This window comes from Cricetulus griseus, chromosome 2 (assembly GCF_003668045.3).
Source record: "Cricetulus griseus strain 17A/GY chromosome 2, alternate assembly CriGri-PICRH-1.0, whole genome shotgun sequence".
Lineage (NCBI taxonomy): Eukaryota > Metazoa > Chordata > Mammalia > Rodentia > Cricetidae > Cricetulus > Cricetulus griseus.
The window spans coordinates 53104215-53124485 of record NC_048595.1 but is presented as its reverse complement, the minus strand read 5'-3'; the positions used below and the strand labels follow the sequence as shown (position 1 = coordinate 53124485).

Genomic DNA, 20271 nt, shown 5'->3' with positions numbered 1-20271 from the left:
TGAGCACTCTATTTCCATGTACTCCTCTATTCCAGAAGAGAGCATTAGATCCCACTTTAAATGGTTGTGAGCCACCATGTGGTTGCTGGTCATTGAACTCAGGACCTCTGGAAGAGCCATGAGTGTTCCTAACCACTGAGCAATCTCTCCAGCCCACCAAATTATATCTTAAAACAGTTCAAAAACAAAGTATCAACCAAGTCCAGTTGTGAAAACTCTGTTTGATTGGGTTTTTCAACCAGTGGTTTTGTTTTATACGAAGCCATGTAAGAATGAGCTCTGTAGCAGGAAGGATGTTTTTGAAAGATAGATCTCCTGCCTGGGTGCTTTCTGACACAGACTGGTCAGAACTTTAGTGACTCATACTCCTCTCATTTGGCTGTTGGAATGATCCTAGGTTTCCATGTAACTCATGGATATGTGATTTGCTCTAATTTCTGAAGACATAACTAGACTTTTTAAAAGTTGGGCATGGGTCCCTGAGAAGGAAGGGTGACCCACAATGGGAATGGGCAGGTATTTTTGTATAAGAATTTCTTTTTCTCTGATAAACAGAATTACACTCTGATCAGCTCATAGAAAAGGAGACCATGAATACTAAATCAGATGGTTTTGCTCTTCCTGGAAATCCCTGCACAATTCTGAATCCTAGCTGTGCATAGCAGCCCCTATGATCTATTCACTGTCCAACTCTCACTCATTCCTGGTATTTCACAACTTTTTTTCTGTTTTCCACCAGGTGCAGCATATACTCTTAACTGAATTCATTTGGCCAGATATGTTTAAACATAAAGAAGTAACAGGTTTATTTAGCTACTATTGTATACTACCAAATAAATTATTAATTAGGCAGCTTTGATATTTGTAATTTTGTAGATAGGACAAGTATACTAGACCTACATCTACTCTTCCTAAAAAGAGAATATGCTCTTATCACTTACCTCCTTCATATTGCACACATATTAAGCACTTACTGTGTTATTTGTTACTCCAGAAGATATAGTTGTTATTGTATTGTGAGGCTGGTGTTGAGATGAAGAAAATAAAAGTTAGAAAGTTCTAAGATATAGGAAGGGGAAGAACTGAGGCAAAACTATAGCATGGGAATTCCAGGCTCACAACACTAGTTGACAGTGTACGTTTTCCCAGATTTCTAACCCAGCTGTCACCTCCATGACTCATTTTCCCTTCTTGTTGACTTAGTCAACATCCTTAGTTGACTGTGCCTCCTATTATACAGCAGGGTTCAGTCGTACTATTTCTCATTTCATGTTTTCACAAGAAGCCTGAATCCCTTAACAGTTGGAGAAATGTCTACTTCAGTGGTCTGTTCTTGTGGCATATATAAAAATTTAACACATGGCTTAAAAATCATAAACCCAAGACATATATTAATAGATGATAATTTCTATCTCTAGTGAAATGGGTAGTAAGCATTAAGTCACAAGTTTAAGAATGTAAATATCTAGGTTTAAAAAAAAAAACATGGTACCTAGGTTTATACATTTTGTTGTTGTTATGGTTATTGTTGAGAAAAGTTTTCATTAAATAGCCCAGGTTAACCTAGAACTCATGGTATATATCAGGCTAGCCTCAAATTCACAAAAGTCTCACTGTGTCTGTCTCCAAGGTGCTAGGATTAAAGGCTTGGAGCACTATGCATGGTTTGGAAAGAGGAAGAATTTGCTGGACGACAGGTCAAAGATGAGGGATACCCTTACGTTTAACAATAATGATGACTAGTATGTATCAGAAACTTATGTACCAATTTCTTTCCTAGGCAACCTGCATATAGAATCTTTAATTATAACAACTAAAAATTACAGGCCTTTCCTGGACAAAACATTCACAGCTATATAATAAAGAATAAATTGGCATATTTTTAATCATAATAAAGGGTAATGTTTATGTATTCAAGTTAAACAGAAGTTGAAAGTCTTAATTGGGGTTCATATAAAATACTAAATTAATTCTATTTCCCCCTCTATATATGATGGAAGTGGTATCAGGGAGACTATAGGTGCAAGTGATCATTTACATAAGTTCTTTAAAAGCCTGGATTAATATCTTATAATTGTCCCTGGGAGTAGTTTGAGCTATGAAGTATGCTCTTGAAAATCTACCAGAACCTGAAAGGAACCAGATACTTATAGAGAGAAAGCAGACCCTGTGAGTAAAGCCCCAGTGATGGAGAATGGACTTGGTCTTGGTGGTCTTGTTTATGGGGTTTCCTCTTTCAAAGAACTGACTTTTTCCTCTGTGCTTTTTAGTGTGAAATGTTTAAGGAATTCGATGTACAGAATGTGGGAGTCAGAACATGTGATGTTTTCTTTTCTTTTATTCCTTTCCTTTTTCCAAAGAAAGCTCCAAGGAATTGAATGATTTAGTGTCCCACAGCTAATAAGTGAAAGAGCAACAACTTGGTGCCCATCTAAGCAAATCCCTGAGCTATTTCCATGGCATCCTCAGTAACTTCTTCATTGTTTACTTGGATTTCAAGGATCCTACAGCTGGTCAGCGTCTGGTTTGTTGCAGGAAGGACTCCAGGTTACGTGTCACTAACTATTACCCTCTCCAACTTTTCCATTGAACTGTCAGCAAGTTCAACTCAATTAATGTGCACAAAACAGACCCGAGAAACTCCAGCCCCTACCATAAGAGTTGACTTAGCAAGGTTTTCTGGGAAACAGTAGATAAGAATCTGTCGTTTCATTTTACTTTATTTATTTACTTGTTAGTGCCAGGCTAATACCCAGAGCTTTGTGTATGGTCAGCATGTGCTCTACCAGGGAGGCACGCCATGAGCCACAGAATCTGTAATTGCAATGTGCACACAGGCTCTTCGAATGGAGGATTTAAAAAGGCCCTGCAGCAATGTCATCAAAGGACAATTGTATCTTTCCACAACTGGTTTCTCAGTCCCCAGCAAAGGACACTTTACATAGATGAGAACCTAGATGTGTGCTAGATGGTTGTAAGAGTGAAGAAAATAATACCCTGAAGGGTTTGAGGCACATTACAGGGGTCTCTCAAATCTCCTTCCTTTCAAAGAAGATGTCCTTTGGTAGGCTTAGGTCCAGCTGTTCAGAGGAGCCATGACAGTATCTAGTAAAATCTGCTAACAATTAGAGACTGTGGAATTTTTATGTTCTCTTGACTACTAAGAGGGCCTGTTTGTATCTCTCAAAAGACAAACCCAGAAACCAAAGTGCAGATGCACCAGGGCACAACAGGAAACCACAAAAGCCTAAGATCTTTCCATGTAAATATGAAGCTGGCGTTTACTTTTGAGCCCACAATGCTCAAAACCGTGCTTAATCCAGCTTTTTGCCCAGCTCTTATTTGAGCACAATTAAAAAGGGAATGCCACAGGATAAGGAAGAGAGAGAGAGAGAGAGAGAGAGAGGGAGGGAGGAGAGGGAGGGGGAGGGAGGGAGGAAGGAAGGAAGGGAAGGAAGGAAGGAAGGAAGGAAGGAAGGAAGGAAGGGACACTTAAAAATGTTTGGTTTGATCGGGACTTCAACAGGCTTCTTTTGTGTTGGTGAACAATTTGGGGCACAGGTGCAGTTTGTACTCAAAAACATTAATTGGTCTCCCTTATTCTCCTTATAGTGATATTTGAAACCCTACTCGCCTCCACAAAGTTATATATTAATCCATATACATGCATGGGACAGTTCCAATTAACAAACCTTTCTCATATATCACACTCAGGACCTCTGGTCAAGGAGCAAAGTGGAAAAACATTAGTAGTAATTTACATACTTTTTTGTTACCTTGATGTCCATAATCTCATTTGATCACTCCTATTACATTGGGAAGTGATATATACCATACAACTGATCATCGTTTTTTGTAGTAGATAAGGAAAATGTGGCAGGAAAAATAACCACAGGTTTTGTGATTAGGGAATCAGACCTATGTTTAAATATAGAATGTCTGAGCTCCAGAGTACCTTTCTTTGTTCAGGACTTACTGTGAGCCAGACATGGGACAGACACATAACAGTGGGTAGAAGTAGACCTTGACTCCGTTACAGTTCAATAGAGGAGAGATGGATGTCAAGCCTGTAGTCAGAGATGTATAATTCTAAATTGTGAGAAATGCTTTGATTCCATGCTTTCCTAGAGGAAGTATAAATTGCACAATCATGTCAAAAAAAAAAACATTTAACAATGCAAGTGCCCTACAGTCTACTAATTCCATGCCTTTGAAAAGCTGGGGAAACTCTTGCATTTGTGTACCAGTATAAAGCCAGAGCCCAGTCCTGTGCATCATGCATCAGAATAGCCCCATTATTAGAGGGCTAAACTCTTATATTCATATGTTGTTGTACCTGTTTAATGAAGAAACTGATCTGCGTATAATGGAGAAGTCAAAAAGTATAAAGTAACATGAAAAAATGAAAGAAATAGGTACAGAATCATTACATCCATAGAAATTCTACACTTGATCTTAGCCAAAAGGCTGAGAAGTGATTCCATAGAAATTCTAAAAGAAGTAAAAATAGATGATGCAACCTAGGAATTTGTGTTGAGCCTGAGAAGACAAAGGAATAACTGCCATGGATATTAATACCTTAGTGAATTATATTGGTAGGCTGTGAAGGAGATAAATGCATTCAGAGTCATCTAGAGGACCTGCCATTTGTTGGTGAAGAACACAGAAGCACTTACCAGGTTGTAAGATGTCTTGCAAGTTTTAGCTTTTCTTCTATTTGTGATTTGTGTGCTGGAACCACCATGAGAAGATCCACTATATGGCATAGAGCTGCATACCTGCTAGTTGTGGCTGCCAAGAAGGCTTTATTAAGGCCATGGTGTTTGAACTGGGGGACTGAACAAATGACTTAAGCATAGTCCTAACAGTGAGGGGGAAGGGTGTGTGTGTGTGTGTGTGTGTGTGTGTGTGTGTGTGTGTGTGTGAGTAGCTGGCAACCAAGAGAGAAATAGAGAGTGTGGCAGCATATATCAGGAAAATTCACAGCATTGGTGTGAGGCTGGAGGAAAGGCTGAAATCAGCAAGCTGGAGAAGCATTGGGGCAAATGGACTGGGATTAAGTTGTGTGATCAGCTGTGCAAAGACTGTAAGCACAGGAGATGACAGCTGGCTTTACCAAGCACGTAAATAGTTTCAGTTTGTAGAACATATTGAAGAGACACCTGAGTGGATTCTGGGAGGCCAAGTAGAGAATATTGGGAGCTGGGGTAAAAGAATGTCAAGATAGTTTGTCTGGGATTGTGATAGGAGACACTTAAGAGATGGTAGATCCTGCCATTAGTACTTACGGGCAGCATAAGCAATGTGCTCAGAGAGTGATGCAGGAGAGGCATCTTGATTGAGGAGTGATGCAGGAGAGACAACTTGGTTAGAGAGTGATGCAGGAGAGACAACTTGGTTAGAGAGTGGTGCAGGAAATGCAGCTTGGTGAGAGAGCAATGTAGAAGAGGCTGACTGCTACATTAGCCCATACTCTCCTGTCTGACAAAAGCAGAAATGAGAGAGGGCAGCAGACTACTTGGCTTTTCTTGGGCAGGCTGAACTTATGGGAGACAGATTTTTCTCATAACACTTCTCGCGTTTTATATGAGAAGTTTTACAAGTTTGGCCCTTGATTCTAACAAAGATCCTCCCAAGAAGATGCCATGTAGATACGATGCTGCTTCAGCCACCATCCTGCCCCAGTGCCTAACCCAAAATGTAAAAGTCTAAGAAGAAATATCAGAAGACCAAATGAAGTAGTTATTTAAAAATTACTCTGCCTCTTCCCTGATCTCCGGGAAGAGAGGATGCAAATGTCGATAAAAGTCATTATAAAATATATAGATTAGTAGAGTAGTTATGGTTGATAATTAAGACTGAGCTAGCAAATAAGAAATCCTAGTTATTGGCCAAGAGCATTGTAACTAATATGAGACTCTGTGTTATTTTGGGGCCCTAGCGTGGCGGCAGAACCCAGGCAGCTGGCGGAAAGTTATCATTACAATCAACTCCTCTAAGAAGGTTGGTTATGGCTGCCTTTAGGATGCCCCTCCCCATTCATTCAGAATTATCTGCCCATTTTAAGAATCTTAACCACATTGACAAGTCTTGTTTTTCTCTTTTAGCTAACAATGACAGATTAATTCCAGAAGCAGGTGGTCTGTGTGGCTTGGACGAGGCAATATTGTGTATGATATTTGGGTTAGGAAAACTGCAGTCTAGGTGAAGACAACAGTATGAGTTGTATAGACATAAATTTTGTGCCTTCTTTTAAATTTATTTTTATTATTTTTATTTATGTGTATGTGTGTCTGACTGTGTAAGTGCATGCCAAATGTGTGAAGGTGCCTGCTGAGGCCAGAAGAGGGCATGGGATCCCATGGAGCTGGCATTACAGGAGTTTGTGAACCATGGGAATTGGGTGCTAGGACCCAAACAAGGGTCCTCTGCAAGAGCAATAGGTACTTTTTACAGCTAAGCCATCGCTTGAGCCCTGCATTTCTTCTTGTTGTATTTTTTGTCTAATTATGTTTGCCATAGGCTCTGATATTATATTGATCCTTTATGTTAAAATATATTCTTGGCGGGGCAGTGGTGGCACATGCCTTTTATCCCAGCACTTGGGAACCAAAGGTGGGAGGATTTTTGAGTTCAAGACTAGCCTGGTCTATAAAGTGAGTTCCAGAGCAGCAGGGAGACCCTGCGCTCATAAACCCTGTCTCAGAAAACAAAAACAAACAAAACAAACAAAATTCTCATCTAAGACATAATTTACTTAAAATTTCTCCAGTGAGTATGGCATTTTCTGGAGATTGTATAAAAATCTGTGTATGTTTTATGAATTGAAGAAATGATTTCTAGAGTGCTTAGAGCAGTGATCAGTAGGTCAAGCTTAACATCACTGAAGGTTCTTGACAACAACATTCCATGGCTGCAGAGCTCTACCATAGACTGTCAACCTCTCCAGAACAGGGACTGTTGACCCTCTTTCATCCCCAGCACAGAACCTGGGACTTAATTAAGCATTTGGTAATTATTAAGTGAATGAAAGGGAGGGAGTTGATAATTACTTGTTGAAAGCTAGGAAATGCTTTTTGCAAAGTGAGCCAAAATCCAGTTTTTTTTTTCCTAGGCCCCTATTCAACAAGCTGAGCCAATCATGATACTGTTCATACCTCTGTCCAGCAACTGGCATGGCCAGCAAATCATGTGACATATGAAGGGATGAATGAATGAGTCAATCACACAACACTCGGCTGCCAGCTATTACACTTAGCTGCTAAAGATTCTGAACTCTGTCTGAAATGAAGCCAGGTGGTTAAAGATGATTTAATCAGGGAGGAAATAAAATAGTCTCTTTAATGGAATAATTGCTTATTTCATTTTCTCCTTAAACTTGGCCATTCATCTCATGCTGTAGTCTTAATTTATGTATGTTGTCCTGAAATATTAAAACAGATTATTCTGAATTAAGACTTTGTGCTCATAAATAATTGTCTACTTTACCTTCATAAGGACAGAGCTGGGAACATGCTTGTAGTTAGACTTTGGGGAAAATAGGTAAAGAAGGCCCGTGTCTTAAAACAGGCAGTTCAAGAATACTGTAGTTGTTTCCAGTACCTTATGCTTGCTCTAATTTGTGTATGTGCCTCAGTTTTCAAAAGGCATTTCATGAAACATTTGTGTTATAATACCTCTTGTTAGAAATTTCGGGGACTTGGAGTTTTCTGCATCGAGAAGGGGGAAGGCTAATTTACATTGTTGTCACACTCTTTCAGCTTCTCTCCACGATGTATGCTCTCTACCCCACTACATAGAACAAGGAACCCTAGGTATCTTTCCATCTGAGAGGGTTTTAGGAACCCTAGGTATCTTTCCATCTGAGAGGGTTTTAAAGGGCCAGAGACAAGATCACCAGTGCAAGGTTTGCTAAAGTATCAAGAGGTTTATATTCAGGCACTCAGGGCATGTAAAATGGAGCTGGAAAATGTCAACAGTAAGGACTAAGGAAAGGGGACAAGACTAGCTACAGTGTCAGGGATAGTAAAACAGAAAGTAGATACATGGTATATGCATGGAAGATAAGGAAAAGCAATATGTCTAGAATAAGGGTGCCATCTCTAGCTCTTAAACGAGATTCAATCAAAAAGATCCAAGGAAGGACAGGAACCATTCCCAAAATGGCACTGAGTCACCTGAAGATTCAGTGAGACCATTTGCTACTTCATGCTTTACCACAGTTAGGGAGATCCGCGTGGGGATCCTACAGTGAATTGGCAGAAGCACATCCCGAGAGTCAGTTTTGCACCAGATCACAGACACACTATCCACTAATAACTTTCTTAGTGAATCTGTCTCCTTCATGAAGAACTCAAAGTTACAGCTAGAAAGAAGAAGCATAGTGAGGTAACAGAGAAGCCTCTTTCTACAATTCTAGCCAAAACCTGAAAATAGCTGAGGCTACACCAGGGTGTAGTTTCAACTAGACAGCATGGGAACTCAGACCATTGGTATGGAGGGTGCTCATAATAGCTGGAGGTGCCCCAAGAACCTTAGGGGTATTATTGCTGTTGTTGTTGTTGGTGGTGGTGGTGGTGGTGGTGGTGGTGGTGGTGGTGTGTGTGTGTGTGTGTGTGTGTTATAATGGGGCATGTAATGCAAGTGTAGAGAATACAGAACAAATTTGTAGAGTCAGTTCTTTCTTTCTCTCTTCATGTGGGTTCCAGTGATAAAACTCAGGTCTCCAAGCTTAAATAGCAAGTGCATTTACCTTCTAACCTATCTTTCTGCCCCTGGACTTTTTATGTTTGAAAAGAGTTGAAATACTGTGGATCCATCTGAAATTCCATCCTGGAATATGGAAAACATTTGAAGGAGCAAATACAACAGGAAATGGAGCTATAGAAAGCTAAGGCTTGTTTGCATGCCTGCTGCCATGCAGCTGCCTCCACAGACGATGCACACAAGGTTCTGCCTCATCTCCCTACTCTTGTACTGACAGCTCTAATTCTCCATTTCATCCTATGAAAACCACAATATGAGGCTGGATGAGGCTAATGGTATGTGTCTGTAATCCCAACACTTGTAAGGTGGAGGCATTGAGAGTTTCAGATTAGCCCAGTCTCAAAAAACAAAAACAAACAAAAAATCTTACAATATACTATGGTATCTCCTGACCCAGTTCCGTTTTTTTCTTCCTGGACCCTGCCTGTTTCATCTCATTGTAATAACCAGAGAGGTTTCCTCAAATCATAACTCTGATTATATCATTCCTTTGCTCACAACTATGTGCATTTTCCCCATTTTGTGGGAAATTAAAGTCACTGGCCTAAAGAAGACCAGGCCAGCCCTACAACAGCTGGCACTCTTAAGGCCTTCAACTCCTATGGCTCTTCATTTTCTCTTCCCTCCTGCTCTGCAAGGTAGTGAGTGTGCTTACACGCTTCTACATTCACCATATCATAAAATGGAAAGAATTTATGGAGCCACACTCTGCCCTCTTCAGTTAATACAACCCATGAACACATGAATAATTACCATGGGGTTAGAATTTCAAAATATTTATATGTATTCTTATATTCTCTTTAATAAACATTGTTATCCCCAACTCAGTGCTGAGAAAGAATGAATTACCCAGCTGCATAGTAAGTAGCAGGCCTGTCTTTGAACTCATTACTCAAAGCTCAACACTGTTCCTTCGTAAATGAGCATGAATTATGTTTAGCAATTAACTTTGTTGCAAGAGGAGGCATATTATTATGATGATGGCCATTTACTTGATGAGCCATCAGAATGGAGTTGCAGGACAAACTTTTTTTGTTGTTGTTTTTTTTGAGACATGGCTTCTCTGTGGCTTTGGAGGCTGTCCTAGAACTAGCTCTTGTACACCAGGCTGGTCTCGAACTCACAAAGATCCACCTCCCTCTGCCTTCCAAGTGCTGGGATTAAAGGCGTGTGCCATCAACACCCGGCTGCAGGACAAACTTTTACAGGATTACACCCAGTACTCTTATTTGGGGTGACAGAATAGATTTCTGCATTGCTTCCCCCTTATCTAGTCAAAGTTGGCACTCACGATACTGAGTGTGAATTCTGGATGAAATACCATATCTGCAAAGGGATAAGCACTGGACAAGCATATGAGTTATCTTGAAGACTGTCCATGCTTTTTAGGAACCAAAGCATCTTGCCGTTCTGTCACACCATTCTGTAATTCATCCTGGCAACTCTGATGTTCAGGTGCTAGCCTAGAGCCAAGGCAGGGAAGCAGGAAGATCTAGGTGGAATGTAGAGGGACCTTGGCTCCACAGTTAGGGTCTCAGAGTATCTGTTCACTACCACGGAGGAAAACTGCTCTCATGTCTTTGATGCTCTGTGTAACTATAACTGCAGCAGCTTTCTTCTGACCAGATCAACATTTTATACTGCCAGGGGCATGACTATAGAGGAGACCAATGGGCGATAGCATTGGACAAATGTAGGTATTTCTGACCTCACTCTAATTATATACATTGGTTTTCAATATTAGGTCAACAGGTCTAATACATAAATAAAAAGCCTTTATTTTTGAACTTGAGTGATTCATTTGTCTTTATAGATGCTCTATCTTTTCATCAAAAATAAGGTCATTTACCTGCTTTCTGTAGGTGTCTAGAGCTGTGTAGAAACTGCCGAACTGCAGAGATCCTGAGGGAAAGCTGTGTGCCTGAGAGGAGGCTTTTTTGATAGTGATACATTTGATGTGGGGCATCCCCTCTGTGGAAGACCTTCCTTGCCTTTGCACACATGCTCACAGTCCTCCTCCAGGGTGTTGGTCTGGCTGGTGCTCTGTACTCAGATCTCAATGCTCATCCTCACCAAGATCTCCAGAGCAGAGAGACTTGTGGATAAAGGATAGCTATGCCAAAGGGATCAAGGAAAGTTTAAATTCAAAGAAGTCCCCAAGACAAGATATGCCCTGAGTAAGGGGAGAGATGTACAGTTTGCTAAGATGAAAGCTGAATCTAGACACTAGCAGGTTTGAAACATGGGCTAGGGTTCCTTCCCCCTTTGAAGTATCTGAGGCTAGCCATGTAAGAGTTGTCTCTGTGCTTGAGTTGGTTGGATAATTTAAAAGGCAAGTTTAAAGCAGCAGGTTTGGTACATTGCATGCAGGAAGAAGCAAAGGGTGATGGGAAGAAGCTGGAAAGATGGTTCAAGTTAAGAGCACTTGCTGCTTTCCAGAGGACTCAATCTCAGTATCCAGCACTCATGTCTAGCGACTTGAAACTGCCTGTAATTTGAAACTGCCTGTAATTTCTGATTCAGAGGGTCCAATACAGTCTTACGACCTCCACAGGCACCTGTACACACACACACACACACACACACACACACACACACACACACACACCACACTTATACACAATAATAATAGCAGTAATTTATTAAAAGGGTGATTGGGAAAAAAAGGGTGATGGGAAAGGTGGATTTGGGGAAAATGATGAACAAAATGAAATAAGGCAGTGAAGGAATTTCTGGAGAAACTTATTTCAGACCAAGTGTCTTCTGTTCCGACTCACCAAGAGAAGAACGCACACATGCTGCCACACTCTGTAGATGCTCAGAAGCTCACAGTTAATGGCCCTGAAATCCTAGGAGGCAGCTGTTATGTAAAGTCTCTTGGGATGAGTAGAGAGCATCAATTAATACAAATGCCTTCAGTGTAAACATCAGTTATCTTCTTACATCAACCCATTAGAGACACAAATTGAAAACTGAGCAGTCTTTGTGGTCCAGCATGAGAATGAGACCCAGATTTCTTCTACTCAAACCTACTTCCATCTTTAGCTGTTCCCTCCCTTCTTGGGTCATCTTTGCTGTTTGCATCTTACCAGGATTAACTAGACTACTCTGTCCTTTGAACTCAGACAGAAATGTGGATTAAATATTTCCTAGTAACATAATGAGTAATATGGGAAAGTCAAATAACCAGCACATGGCAAGGCAAGACTATACTGGAACCTGAAGAGGAGACTGAAAGGGACAGCACATTGTGGCTTTCTATTCTAACCTCCCCTCTAGTTTTTCAATATCCTGGCAGGAAAATATTCCTGTCTGTCTTTTCAAGAGGGAAGCCAGGAAGTAACCAAGCTAATTACTTGTTACATGGAGCTGTTATTCCTGATGGGGGACCAATATGCACCTCTTCTGTGCTGTGGGCAGAGGACACAGATTCAGTAGTCCAGCTCCCCATGCTGAGTTCTTCACATGGAAGGCTACTCTGTCCTGACAAGGCTCCGGGCTTGGTCACTGTACAATCCCATGAGTCAAGCAGTAAAGTAAAAAATAGCTCCTGCTCCTGGAACCTGTTCCTAAGGTGGGAGCCAGGTTCTCAAATTGCCAGCTCAATGGCAAGTCAGATGCAGATATCACACGCAGAAGACATTATGGGTTCTTTATAATTCACAAGGTTGAAAGTTAGGCCAGTTCCTTTCCTATGCCACCTAGTAAGTGCAGAGAGGGAAAGTCTACTGATTCCTGAAGTGAGCTTTGCTAAATCATAGGGTTTTTAAGGCGCTCACCCTTGAAGAGGTCATAGGCCTTCCCTGAAAACTTATTTCCCTGGAAATGATAAAGAGTCTAGGAAGGCAAATCGCTGGTCCCTTGGAGCCTCAAATGTTCTTTGACTCGATGGTTCCCAAACTGCTCAGAGGTGGCCACTTAAAACAGGAAGATGTGAAGTCACAGGTCCAAATCAAATCCTCATCCTGCCACATGATATCTGTGTGGCTGTGGGAAGGCTTCTAGCTCCAAGATCCATGGTTTCTTGTCAGTAAACTAGGAAATGCCAGGATCACCATGGAGATTACCAATAAAAATGCACTGTCATGTAGTAACTACTTGGAAAATGTTAGCCCCAGTCTCTCCACTCCCACTGTTAGGCTTTTTTATTTAAAAAATAAGGGCAATTATCATTGTCATTGGTTTGCAAACTGAATACAAATTAATAACGTGCAGTTTCCATTTAAGCCACCCTCAGAGGACTGTACCGTATCATGCCATATATTTTACTGACAGTTGTTTTCTTCCCTTCTCTTTTCTTCTAAGGAAGTCCAGATGGGCCCCAGTACTTTCTCATACCCTGAAAGACCTACTCCAAGGGTTGAAATCAGGCCTGCTTCCCATCCAGATGATCTATTCATAACAAAAGCGGCCTCCTGGCCATTGCCCACAGCTGAATCCTGTTACTCTGCAGCCATCATTTCATTTGTTTCTGATTGTTCCACAGTGCTTGCATACCTTACGTATTAGTAGGGTCTTTTCTAGTGTACAGGAGGAGGTTAAGCACCCCCAGATCAACTTTCCCTCAATGCCCTTTCTTCTTTGAGCCCCCCTCCCTGCCTCAGTGTTACAAACCATCTCTCTTTCCTAAGAACTTATTTAAATGTAAAACAACTGTACAGTTTTTTTTTTTTCTTAGCCTCAGTGCACTGCTATTAACTGTAGAGATGAGGGAGGAAATAACTGGGACTATGTGATTCTGTCCCTCCCACACACACACATAGGATACCTCACTTTATTGAACTGACAGATACAGATCTATTCACGGCCCAGAAGAACTGAGCCAGAGGAAGATGCTGTCAGTCTGCCTTGTCTCTGACTCTTGTTTTCACCACTTTTTCTTTTTAATTAAACAAAGTGTTTCAGAAGAGATTGGCCTTGAGTCAGATTTGATGAAATCCTGGTTTGGTCTTAGTTGTAACACACCTTAAGTTGGAACTTGAGAGTTAACTCTCTGAACCTTTTTCATTTTCTTCTTCCTATCTAAACTGAGTATGACATACTCAGGCTTACCTAGATCTTACAGCTAGGGGCAAATATGTGAGAATGGACACCCAGACATGGAAAGACTGAGGCACATGTTCCTTCTGGAGATTTCAGGTCTCTCAGTACTGACCCATGGCTGGTTCAGGGGCCTACTCTAGTGCTGGCAGGAAGGAAGGTTGAGAATACTTCTGCCAGCCCCTCACAACTGTCCCTTCTGTACTGCGCCTAGCTACTCAAGGAATGGGGGCTTCCTCCTGTCTTCTCTAGACCTCCTGTTTCATGCTATCTAACCGTTACCATTCTACATGCACTCACCAGTCTCTTTTTAAAGATGTACATAATGAGCCTCACTCTGGCATCTCAGCTGTGTTTGGCAAACACTTTTGTTTATAACACTTTTGTAATCCCCAAAGGGAGATACCATATCTAGATAGCATTTAGTGCTCTTTGCCTAGCCGTTTTGACCTCCACCCTCTAATGTTACGCCAAAAATGGAGGAAGAGTTATAAAGAGCAGAGCTCTTGCATGGGTGCCTTGAACATCTCTGAGCCAAACCTGGGACACAGAGTGGAGGCCATCACTGTATTTTCTTAAAAGATTCAAGGAATTTAATCCCATAATTTAGGAGGCACATACAGGTGAATTTCTGTGAGCTTGAGACCATTCTGATCTATGTAATGAGTTCTGGGCTAGCCAAGGCTACATAGTGAGACTTGTCTTGAAAAAAAAAATTGTCATCTTACATATTGACCAAGGTTCTCTTTGCCTTTGCACAGTGTGCTATTCATGGAGTGAAGCTTCCCTGTGCTTGCTCCTGTGAGCAATCTTACAGGTAATATCAGAGCGCCCTGCTCTTTCTCCTCTCTCAAGCTAGTGCAGCCCACTGCACTTCACTTGGGAATCCTCCTCTAGATCGTGACAGGCCTTAGTTTTTAAATGAAACGCTTACCTGAATTCCAGGTCGTAAGTAAGTACACCTTGGCCGGTGTGTAGGTCATGCAATGTAGCATCATAGGTCATAGGTCAATAAATGTACCAAGCATTAGAGCAAGCTCTATACTAGATGATGTCACCATTCGACTTTGCACATTTGTAAGAGCAGTGTTGTATTTCAGATGAAGATCCAAAGAACAAAAGTCACTCAGAAATTTAAAACAGAACGTTGAATATTAGAGCAAAGTAAATGAATGGTTAGGCCCAGGAGATGGTGTCTAAAGTCAGATACTGGGATCATAGAAAAACATAAGCACAAGGGAAACCCAGGAACAGTTTGAAAGTGATCATAATTTGGCAATCTCCAGTAAGGGGAGTATGTCAGAAACACACTGTAATAGGGGACTATGTATGTGGCCAGGGAATAGGAATGCAATCTCCTTCTATTGCCATTTTCTCATCAGTCCCAGCTGGGAGGCTGCCCCAGGCATCCTTCCACCCTTACCTACAGTCTGCAGGAGAGAGCTGTTTCTTAATAGTTGGCTTACAATAAAAGGAACACAAGTCTCTATATCTGCAAACCACTTGGCTATTAGTACTATTAGTCCTACGCTTACTCTTGGGGGATTTCACAGAAAGAGAAGGTCCACCTGGCCACTTGACATGGAAGCAGCAGCGTTAAGACTCCATCTGGTGAAGTCAGAGCATCCCTCTTCTTCATTAGTTCTCTGTTCTCTCCTGCCCTGTCCTATATGAACTGCCTTGCACCCTTCTGGATCCACAGAAGAGACCTGTAACTGTCTACTCACCATAGTTTGTTTGGGTTGTGGAAGAGATACATAAGATTTTTTTTCCTTAGAGTCGCAGCTCAGAGATTTCAAAGCTGAAAATCAGCTCATGAGCTCATGGGAGCCAAATAGGCATTTGTATACAGGCAGTCAAATATAGTTCCTTGTTTGCAGCCGGAGGAGACTTGGGTAAACATTTGGATGGCTTCAAAGTTGGCTATTCAGTGAAACTTGTAATGTAGCTCCATGTGTGAAGTACAAGTGAGTGAGAAACATATGGATTAAATTTCTACTGTGATCACATGTGGGTCTTGAAATGATAGAAAATGAGGAATTCGACGCTTAATGAGTCCAACTTTACAAATGACTCAGAACATCACAGGCAACTTTGGGCTTCCCCCCACCTCCCCATATTCAAGGACTGTTTGGTTGGATGACAGATTTTTTCAGTACATTCCTGCATGCTCAAACTTCTGGACCTAGGAGATAACTGTGGACAGGCGTCATATATACTTATTTTGTTCAGATTGAAATAAAGAGATTAGGTTTCTAGGAAAGGCAAATACTTCATTGGGGGTTTATTATCTTTTAACAACCTCCACACAAAGGATTTGGCAAACTTGAACTTTATGGATCAGGTTTCACTTAAAGGATATTGGACCTGTTTGCCTCACCCTACCCTGGTTCTGGGGAGCTTATTCAGAGAATTATATATGCTAGACAATTATTGTACCTCTGAGCTATACTTTCCCTCAACCTTTGAACAAATTTTATCATCTATCATTGCTCTTAATATCAGTGGCATTGCCATGTTATGCACTGCATTTGTGTAGGAATTTAGTGTGCAATGTGGTTTAATACATATTTTGGAAGTATTTATAGATATGTATATTTATAAATATCTATATATGTATATAAATGTATAAATATGTATATAAATATCTATAAATATACATAGCATGATATACATAGCATGATATAACAACCTGCAATGTAAGAAATACACAGTTAAGGGAAGATACAGGCAAGAACATTGTTATGGAGGAAGTTGGTGTTTGAAAATGGTAGATCAGGCTAGGTGGTGGTGGCACACGCCTTTAATCCCAGCACTCAGGGGGAAGAGGCAGGAAGATCTCTGTGAGTTCAAGGCCAGCCTGTCAATGCAGTGAGTTTCATGACAACCAGACCTGTTACACAGAGAAACACTGGCTCAAAAAAAAAAAATAGTAGAGCAGAGGTGAGCTGCGTCTTTATTTATAACTATGTGGATGTGTGTGGGTGTGAGCTTAAGTACAGGTGCAGGAAGAGTGCAGAAGTGTAGGATCCTCCTAGCTAGAGAGCCACTCCACCTGTGAACTAAATGGGTCCCCTGTAAAAGCAGGAATTGTTCCTGACCTCAGTCATCTCCAAAAGCCCCTGAGCAGAGTCTCAGGACGATGGATAACCTTTTAGTCTGAGGGGAAATTATGAAGAGTGAGAGATGAGAACAGACAATGCCTCACTTGAGGAAACTTTAAGTTGTTCAGTAAATCTGGGGCTTAGTCTATGATAAGCTTAAAACTGATAGGGATGAGGATCAGGAAACAATAATATTGTTATTAAGACAGACAAATAAGGAAAAGCCAGTTCAGAAAATGTATCATCCATCATGGATCAATATTAAGTAATACTACAACCAGTCTTTTGTTTTAGAAAGGTCATTTGCTGGGCATGGGGAATTTAGGTTGAGTTGGGGTGGAGAGGATGGTGAGGAGGAAGAAAATAACTGAGGTGGGAAATTAGGATAATCATTGTTGAAATAATACAAGCAAGACACGATGGGGAAGGTCCTAAGACAGCTGCAATGGAGATGGGACTGTGCTTGACATGGGATTGTACTGACTGAAGATTGGGAGAGTACTGACTGAAGATTGAACCTCCCATGGGCAGATGAAAAGAGGAAATGTTAAGACTGGAATCTTAAGACAGAGACCAAGAACAAGAATAGCCCTGAAAGAAATGGTGACAGATTCCCTTTTGCACATATCAACTAGACATGCAAGTCACATAATTAGTGAGGAACTGGGGAGCAGGGTCTGAGTTTGAGGTGATCGTGTGGCACTCTACGGTACACAAGTTGTGACTCCACACACTGGAGGAGATGAGCCCCAGGACAGGCAGATAACAAAATAAGTATGGGAGTAGATCATGAAGTTGGAGGCAGAGCCTGAGGCCATGTCAGAACCCAAGCTTTCTACTATCTCAAGAAGGAATAGAACTGAACTACCTGCTACTTAACAATTTGTTCAAGAGTCCAGTGTTTCCCAGACTCTTTGTACACCCAGTACCACACAGGTCTTGGACATGTTTCTGGTTGATGATTATCTCTACTTATGGTGGGGAAACTGAGCCTCAGGAAGACACAGAATCACATGGCCAACCAATGGCCTAATCACAATTGTCTAGGTTTATGTAGTTCCAAAGCCCATGTTCGCAATACTCTGTCATTCTCACTGCCTTGAAGTAATCAAATACTTTTATCTTTACTGGTTCCTGGGAGAGACAGCACACCAGTAGCTCATTAGAATTCAGGCCAGACACAGCAAACCAAGAGGTGAACGCTAAGAGCCTCTGTTCATAAACATTTCTCCAGGCTATTTTTCTATGTGCGCATACCTGTGCTAAGTAGTCATTAGAGAGTTGGCAGAAATAGAAATATAAATGTTTTCCCCCCTCTGGTAAGATGATAGCACAGTCCACTTGGAAGAAGAGATGAGCGTGGAAATACCCAGTCTCACATAGGGCTGCTGCTACTCTACAAAAATCCCAACCTGGTGGCTGACAGTCCACACAAAGCCTACTATTCTCTCCCAGGACTTCTGGCGCCTGAAGCCTGCCTCCTGTCCTGCCAGAGGTTTAGGCCAGACCCACCTCAGGGTGATGGGATGGGAAAAAACAGAGGGAGCTGCAGTAGCTCACTGCTCCCAGACAGACACCTCTCCCCAAAGAGTTGTTAGCAGACATCTGGCCTTTGTCGTTCAGAAAAATCTAGCCAATAGGTCAATAGCTTTAGATGAAACTGGTTTGCTTACAACTAGCTTGAGCAGACATGAATAGAGGCTAGGACGCTTGGAATGTGGCTTCTGACCCCAGAATCTGTCATTTCTGATCCTGGTAGTAGTCTGCTCATGCACGTTGTGCATCTTGGGTTGGAATTATGTTTGTTTTGTTTGACTTGACATACACACAGGGAAACTCAAAGTCTGAATAAACATGTATACTCACAAGTGTTCCCCACCCCCAGCTCATCCTGAACCCACAACTCCCACTATACTGTAAGCTTCCTGAGAACAGGGACTTGGGCACAGCATAACTGGGAAGCCCAACTCTATCTTTTCATGTTTTAAACAGTAGTCTAAACTCACTATGTATCTAACAAATATTTTTTGAAGTCTTATCCAGCTAATGTCTAAGATATTATAGATAGTAGCCAGTAAATTAAGCCTATAAAGTTAACAGTTTTTTTAAAGGCCTTCCAATAATCTTGGTAGCAAGTTAGTTGGGTGACAGAGTAAGTAGGTACTTGGAGAAGCCCCAAGAGACAAACTGACACAGTCCCATAAACTCCAGGCTATGTGAGGGCACAAGCTATTGAAATATCTCATTGGCCTGTTCCTCTTGACCAGCTGGGATGGAATGACTCAACTTTGTGGAATTTTAGAAAAACCTCAAATACAAAAGCATCTCTGCCCCAGACATCTCATAGAGGAGAATGGTGTCGAGAGGGAACTAGGTGTGTTTCTTACAAGCACTGAAGCAACATCTCTTCTAGCTATTTGACCTGCTTGGCTTAGATTTCATTCATGACCTTAGGTGTAGTAATAGAATTATGCCTCTCTTGGACTGTCATAAATATTGTGTGACAATGTAGTATCCAATCAGAGGTTTAGTTGGCATCTTGTAATTTAATATAGAGCACACATAATGGAAGTGTCTATCAAATGTCTATGTTCCGTGTTAACACTGATACTAAAATTAATGTGCCCATGGCTGCACTTAGGTTGTGCAAGAGAATATTGCCAGTCTTCTAAAATAAATAAATAAATACCTCCCAAATTAACTATATCATAAAATATCAACTGAGAGCTTATTAAATTTTGCTTTAGTGCTCTAGCTTTTAGTTCATGTTGATTCTTGATTTGTGCATGTGCCATAATAGCAAGCGTTCCAGGTCTAGCCTTTGAAAATATAATGTTTTTGTCTCATCTCATTTTCAGTATCATTATTAATTATATTGTCTAAAAGAAGATTTCCTTAATGGTGGTTTTTCAGCTCCTCTCCTTTTGTTCCACCATACAGGCCTCAGTTCATGGAGAGCTAACTATGATTTAGGGTTTCACAAGGATAAGCTGTGTCTATGTAACAAAATTTAATGTTTACAAGTGTTCTCTATTCTTGTAAAGATTAACATTAGTCCTTCTATTTTGAAATCAAGGATTAAGGGTGGAAAAGTCTAATTTGAGGAGGATCATTTGTCTAGAATGTGGCAGAATGAGGAACAAAATCAAGATATCTTTGTTCTGACCTATGCTCTCTCTTCTATTTACTCCTATATCAGGGAAAATTTATTAAAAACATTTTGGAAATAAGATTATCTAACTCAAGCCAAGCATGTAGTCCATGCTGCAATTCCCATGTTTGGGAGGCTAAAACAGGAAGCTCTAGGCACTTAAAATACTTTACTTACCAGCCACGAGAGTAGGCTATCTTAAGTTCCAGG

The 20271-nt window shown here is 41.1% G+C and overlaps 1 protein-coding gene and 1 pseudogene across 8 annotated transcripts in view; one reads left to right on the top strand and one right to left on the bottom strand.

The window, feature by feature from the left end:
• Positions 1-20271, top strand: part of Fggy (FGGY carbohydrate kinase domain containing) — a 388993-nt gene that overhangs the window by 236345 nt on the left and 132377 nt on the right. The gene's annotated exons all lie outside the window — the stretch shown is intronic.
• On the bottom strand, positions 4385-4479 carry LOC113834014 (annotated as a pseudogene).